The following is a 7616-nucleotide window of genomic DNA, read 5'->3' on the forward strand; positions in this document are numbered from 1 at the left end:
TTTCCTATAAATTTGCCTAAGTTTTCTCTATCGATCATGAGCACTCTGACTGTCGTAACTCTCTCCCGAGTAATTACAATAATATACTAGACATATTCTCCCGAATTACGCTAGTTAACCTTAAGTACAGCTCACTTAGATCGCACCAAGGTTTCGTTATCCCTAATCCCACCTTTAAACCCTTCGTATTGATCCCTCATATACGTTAGGAGTAGTGTTGTTCAACAACTACCTAAATATGCACTCTCTCCCGAGTAATACATACTAAATAGAAACAGTTAATTGAGGGCCCTTCAACCAACAATAATATGCATATAGTTGAACAAATAGAGAGAATATTATAGCAAATCTATATTAACGTAACAAGAAATTCATCCTCCAATAGGTTCCATCAAAACCCTAGATTAGGAGTTTAGCTACTCATACTATAGACAAGATTACAGTATAAAAAGTCATAACCAACAATGGAATTAAGAAAAAGAAGAAGAAGAAAAACTCGTACATGATTCTCCATCTTGCTCCTTGTTTTTGTGTTCTTGCCTCCAAAATTCTTCTAAAAACAAGTATCCCCTTTTTTTTGGGCGAGTTAGGCTTCATATAGGTCAAGTTTAGTCGCCTTTGGAATTATAAAATCGGCCTTGGACTTTTTTTCTCGGAAGCCCGTGCCCGGCCGCGGATCAACCCCGGATTGACCGCGCATTTTGCCCAGTATTCTGCCTGACGTGTGCGGCCAGTGCGCAGCCGCGGATCGACCGCATACCTGGAGGAGTTTTTGCCTTCATTTTTTTCTTTCTTCTTTTGCGCGCGCTAACCTCCGATTGACCTTCATTGCTCCATATTAACTCCAAAATACTCTTTAATGTCCTCATAGCCCGGAATTGCTCCTGCAAAGCATAAAGATCTTAATTAGAGTAATTTGTTATCATTTAACATTCAAATATTAGTAAAGTGCAGCTAAGTTAGAGCGTAAATGGTAGCTAAACTACATAATTATAGCCTACTATCACCTCCAAACCACACAAAGGATGTAAACCGCACTAGGCAAGCCACATGCGACATGTAGGGGTGTTCATGGTTCGGTTTGGATCGGTTTTCCCCTAAAAAGAAACCAAACCAAGTAAGTCGGTTCTTAAAATGTTGGAACCAAACCAAATCAATTAAGTCTGTTTTTTAGCGATTCGATTTTTGTTGATTTTTATCGGTTTTTCGATTTTTCGGTTATTTATCAGGTTTTTTTTTAAATATGAGACATACACTACCAAACACATATTCCAGTGACTACATTTTCAACGTAACACTATCAAACCAATTGCTCTTTGAAAATCTATCATTTACGATATATTGATGATACTTGAATCAAATAGTGATGAATAATTTAAGTACTCAATTAAAAATAGATTATTTTTAATATGAAATATTTCTTTTACTTAACAAACGCAAACTACCAATAAAAAAGGTGGTCTTTTATAAAGATGCATGTTATACATGTTACTATAACAAATAAAAAAATTCAGAAAGTGCGAAGATGGTATTGTCATGATTTTCATTATGTTTTCCCTTGAATGAAATCCGACGAAAAAGGTGGTCTTTTATAAAGATGCTTTAATACAATTATTCATTCATCTTTTTATCCTATTCCACTTAAGTTTCACCATAAGAGTGGATAATGGAAGAATAATTGAAAAGGATTTGATTGTTTCATCATCTTTTTCTCGTAGTGACCATTACCTAAAATTATTATACAAAAGTGACATATGATAATCTTGGTGATATTTTTTACCATCAAAGGTTGACAATGATGCTGAGTTTTCGAATTTGTTTAAGTAATATTTATAATATATTTGACAGCCATTCGTAAATGAATAGAAGTTATTTATTTCCATCTGGTGAAGACTATTTTTCACAATTCAAGATAGTCAAACACCATAAAATAATTTTTCAAAAAAACATTTTCAAGAATATGTTTTTCGTCGTATCAAACATATCCTAGCAAAAGGAAGAAGTACCCGTCGAATTAATGATCATTTTCTTTTCTCTCCACCCTTAATTAGTGTTCTAAATATTTGCAGACATTATAATAAAAATATGAATAAGGGAGTTTTGATATGATCATTAGCGCAAGAAAAAGAATACTTCCCCAACAATTATTGTGATTGATTTAACCGCCAAGATTTATGGTGGGATGCATAGGTCCCTCCACTTTTAATTAAAGATTTCGGATTGAACCTTGAGAATAAAATAAAAATCCTAATAATGATCACTTCCCCTTTAGTAGACTTACTCGGCGTGAATTTGGACTAGTCGGGGGTCCTATACTAATACTGTATACCTGATGAAAAACAAAAACAATTACTTTGAGTCTATAAATATCAACGTCGGATTCCCTTACACAATTTCTCTTTTAAAAGAACAGTGAACTGAGTGTAACTCTTTATTTCTTTTAACTTAATACAACAATTATTATGTATGACTGTTTTTTCTTTCTTCATAAAAGGGATATACCTATAATGAATTTGACGTCAAAATATGTTTTTTGGCTTTTTCTTTGTTATTACGACGAAATAGTCGAAAGAAATAGTTTAGCCCTGTCACTTCAAATGAACAAAATAAAAGTATTTTAATTAGTTTTATTAGGTAATGTGTTAAAACGTAAAATGCAATATGAAACTGACAAAAGACATGCATATGCTAAAAAGGACATACACGTGAAATTAAATATATTTTCAATAAATTATACACATTTGATTGAAACATAATTAAATAAAATTTCACACATTTCATGTTACAAATTTTATAGATAACTTCGTTGCACTTTTTTTGTGTACCTGTCTCTCACCACTTCTTAGTCCCTAAAGTTTTATTTTCTTATACAAAAGAATAGGGAAAAAAGAGAGGCAAAAAAGCAAGAAAAGGCTTCTCCCAAAACATTAAGATTGCGGGGCGCGTATTTGGTCGCCCCATTTAACCTATACTCATTTTTAAAATTTTTTTTAATTTGTACCCACTTTTTAAATAATTTCAGCTTTCTTTCTCCTCCTCCTTCTCCTCCTTCACTTTCTTCTTCTTCTTCTTCTTCTTCTTCTTCTTCTTCTTCTTCTTCTTCTTCTTCTTCTTCTTCTTCTTCTTTGTTTTGCTGCTATTTTCTATCTTGCAATCCCAGTAACACAGAGTTCTTCTTTAGGCTATCAAGTGTGATCACTCCTTTGTCACCATCCATTAAACTTCGGTACTCTTCAAAAGCCAGACGTTGTGCTTATTGTAGATCGAGTTAATGAGTGAATATTTACAGCATGGATGCAATATATTCTTAAGGAAGTTTTCTGGTGAATATTGGAAAGCCATATTCCAATTAAAGACTAAGTCAGATGAGGAATTTCTCTACTATTTCTTAGAACTTGCGTTCAAAGGATGTTTGCTTGTTTGGAAATTCTATTTCAGACTTAGTCAGTGTTTTCATTCGTCAAAATGAGCTATTAAAGCACTGCCCAGATTGCTCAGAAATGCTTAACAGCAATGGACAAAATGCTATGCATGTTGCTATATTGAACACTCTATAGCTGAAATTTCCTTGTTACAAAGACAAAAACTTCAGCTCTAGAGCTGAACTTCAGGCTCCGCTACTAGAATGCTGAAGTTTTGTATGTAATATTAATAGGTGGAAAAAAACTTCAGCTCTAGAGCTGAAGTTTCCCAGTTACAACACAAAAACTTCAGCTCTAGAGCTGAACTTCAGGCTCCGCTACTAGAATGCTGAAGTTTTGCGTGATTGCCTTTGCGACTTCAGCCCCGTATGCTGAAGTTATGCAAAAAAGCGGGTACGCTTGTAATTTTTTTTGCAAAGCGGGCACAAGTTAAAATGTGATACAAAAAGCGGGTATAGATGCAAATGCCCCCAATTCGTTAGCTAGACAACACCTAAAGGTAATGTATGATATATATTATACAATAATTAAGTAATGAAAAGTTGGCATTTATCCTTTCCCTATAGCATCTAGATATCGTATTAGGTTCCAATTTCCAAATTGCTATCACAATTGTGCTTACACTCCTAAAAGACATCTTCTGTGTGTAATTCCTATTCCATGAGTAGATGCGAATTTAAAATTTAGAGAGTCAATGAGTATTGCTTTTTATACATATATAAATCTACACACAATGAGTTCTGTTGAATATGCTACATCTGCCATTTGGTAGATGAATATTAATGTCGACATACATATTACATATTAACTTCAAATGTATCTACTGTTAAGTGCTCATCAAACTGCTTTTAAAGGTGAAATTTAGTTCAATCAATTAACAATGACAACATTTAAATAGTGGTCATGTGGTGCAAATAATCCTTTTAGTTTATTAAAGCAAAAATTTATGAGAAATTTTCATAAAGCACTATCTTTTAGTGGTAATTAGCTATCTATAGATACCATTTGCTGTCATACCCCTTTTTACCCCTTCAAGTGATAAGTGTAAAATGTTATGGATTGTGGGTTAAAGAACTTTTAAAATTAAAGTGATAAACTTGAAATAGAGATTATTTTATTTACAGAGTCGCCACTTGGAATTGATTTTTTCCGGTGTTCCAAGTCACCTTTTATTTGAATCCCTATTCAAAGGAAGGTTTGACTCTATTATTATTGATCTGCGAAAACAAAGTCCGGGTAAGGAATTCTGTTGACCGGGGAGAAGGTGTAAGGCATTTTCCGAGTCCCGTGGTTCTAGCACGGTCGCTTTATTGACTACATTTGACTTGAATTAAACTTGGATAAACTGTGATTTATTTGATTTTTATGCTTTTCTTATGTCCGCTTTTATTTATTTAAAAAAAATTAAAGAAAAGATTTGAATAATAATCTACAACTTAACTAATGAGAGAAAATTATTGTTATGAGTACTAATTTAAAAGATGAGACTAATGAGAGAAAATTATTAATTGACATTGCTTAAAACTAGTAAGATGTGGACTTGTCTTGACATTGAATGAGGCAGCCCACTATTGGGTTGATAGAGTCAAATGGGCTTATGTCCAAGACAAAATCCAAAAGCCCATATGCTTTTGGACTTTAAATCTACAGATATGGCCTTTTAAAGCTATGTTACAGATTTGGCCCTATCTTGCTATTTGCAATCCGTAGCCAACTATTTACAAAAATAAGTTTACAGATTGTCTTTCTAATCTACAACTTAACTACCTTACTAAATAAGTATTTTTTAAGAGATAAAAAAAATATTGGGACTCTAAAATATAATAATAATAATAATAATAATAATAATAATAATAATAATAATAAAAACTTAGCTTGGTGACAACAAAAGGACAAACATAGCTACAAGGGTTTAAATTTTAATATATATGCTCCTTTCAGACAACCAAATGCCCAGTGGAATTATATCTAATGCTTTGCAAAAATAAAAATAAAAATAATTAAAGATGCTTAACACAATTTAATTAACTAACATATCGTTATAACATTATCAAACATTCAAGAGCATATAAAAATGAATTACAATAGAAGGATGGAGCTACTAATATTTTCCAGCGTCATTATCTTTCATTCCAACTCGATTTTATGAGTTTACATGGTCCGAAAATTACCTGGACAACAGAAAGAAGAACAAATACAGCAGAGTCAGCTCTTTCCAAAATCAACAGCAAAACAATTAAACAGGCAACAACAACAGCAAAAGACAGCGACAACCGGCAGATTCAAACCCCAGAAAATAAACTAGAAATACCCCAGCAAAATAGTACAATTATGTAACTCCAGAAAAATCTTTCAAGACTACTCTATTTTCCTTAAACAAGTTTTTCACTTAAGAATCAACTCACAAAAGCTGCTAAGGGATATTATAGCTACTGTTTTTTTCTCTTTTTTGTGTGTAGAGATCTCTCTCAGTCAGATGGAGTGTCCTCCCCTTTATATCAAAACAACCAGCTATTTCAAAAAAATTAAAAATCAATCTTTTTGACAGAATTTTCTACAAAATCTGCTCTTAAATTCAAAAATCAAGACTTTCTGGTTCAAATCTTGTCAAGTATTTCAAACAAAATCTGCTCTCCATTATTCAAAGACAAACTTTTATTCAAACACTATCGGAAAGTCTACATTTTCTTGCCAAACAATTTGACTTTGAGTGTTGTACTCAAAGAGTCTTGAAGCAGTAAATAAACAACCAAACAAGTATCATATACTCTTAGGTATTCTTCACTACCTCACTTTTATCAATACAAAACTATTTTACTACTTCAACAAGTGCAAAAACAGAAAATTTAACATTTCAAACTTCAAAAACTAATGCTAAAATAATTAATAATAGACAAAATAAAATCTGGAAAAAAAAATCAGCCACAAAAAAGAATAGGATTTTTACCATTTTACAATTCAAGTGACCGAAAAAATGGTGGTATGCTAAAAAAGGGTGTTCGGGGAGGTCGCCGGAATTTGGCCGGATTTTGGTCGCCCGATTTTTTGGGTGAAATTGGCATCAATAGCTAGGTCTTGAGGAGCTCTATCCATTGATGTAGGTATTGTGGGGGTGGTAGTGGCCGGAGCTTCAAGAATTTGGGCAAAAAAGTGACGGTTAAAACTTCCTAGATCTAAGATTCAAGGAGTTTGAGGGGGGTTTTGGAGGATTTGGTTTGGAGATATGGAAAGAGGAGGTGTTGGAGATTACATGGTGAAATTTTGAGATGGTTTGGGGGTGGTCCGCCGTCGGTGGGCGATTTCCGGTGGCGGTGGAGGGGCGGCGGTTATGGAGAAAGAGAGTGAGAAGAGAGAGGGAGGAGAAAATAATTATGGAAGAAATGGGGGCAAAATTTCAGCATTTCTAAGTCTTAAATACCTAGTTGGAAGGTTGATTGTGGACCATTGGATGAGGGAGAGATGAATGGATGAGATTTAATCTTGATTCACTGAATAAAACGACATAGTTTTGAGGCAAAACTACGTAGTTTCAGACCCTTTCAATGACAGCCCCTTATCTTGCACTCTTGGCCATTTTATCTTTCAAATTTAGCCCAATTTCTTCCTTATTCAAACTTACTAAACTAAATTTTATACAAACAAATAAAATAATTAAATAACTTATTCTAAGGATCAATTAACTAGGTTAATTCACCTATTGAACATTTAGTTAATTTCTAAAATGCGCAAATGAAGAAAAAACTATTTTTGGTATTTTTATGATCGGAAATACGCACTCAAACACACAAAATTAAAAAAACTATTAAATAATAAAAAACTAATAAATTTAGTAGGTGTTAAAATAGTGCAAATATTAGGTATTCACAGCTGCCCCTCTTTGCTCGAGAACATGAAGAGTTTTTCATGCAAAGAAAAGTGAATGTCATGGCTAATTTTTGCTCGCATTTCACTCCAATGAAAGCATTTTGAAAAGGGTGACCGAACTTTGCTTCCGAGATTGCCCACATATCCTTGTCTATAAAGGAATCAGGTTAGTGTAGTTTTGGAAAAATTTGATAGCTGGGACTACCGGGCATTGGGTTAAGACTGTTGCTGATGCTATTGTTGTTGTTGTTGTTGTTGTTGTTGTTGTTGTTGTTGTTACTGTTACCTGTTGTTGTTGTTGTTGTTGTTGTTGTTATTACTGTTACCTGC

At 33.3% G+C, this 7616-nt stretch overlaps 1 long non-coding RNA gene across 1 annotated transcript; it reads right to left on the reverse strand.

Moving 5' to 3' along the window:
• Positions 1-5427: 5427 nt before the first annotated feature.
• On the reverse strand, positions 5428-6762 carry LOC138891063 (uncharacterized). The gene is made up of 2 exons (XR_011407376.1): positions 6370-6762; positions 5428-5593 (listed from the first exon to the last, which is right to left on the reverse strand). It is a non-coding gene; the product is annotated as an uncharacterized lncRNA (long non-coding RNA).
• Positions 6763-7616: the final 854 nt, after the last annotated feature.

Source organism: Nicotiana sylvestris, chromosome 5, assembly GCF_000393655.2.
Source record: "Nicotiana sylvestris chromosome 5, ASM39365v2, whole genome shotgun sequence".
NCBI lineage: Eukaryota > Viridiplantae > Streptophyta > Magnoliopsida > Solanales > Solanaceae > Nicotiana > Nicotiana sylvestris.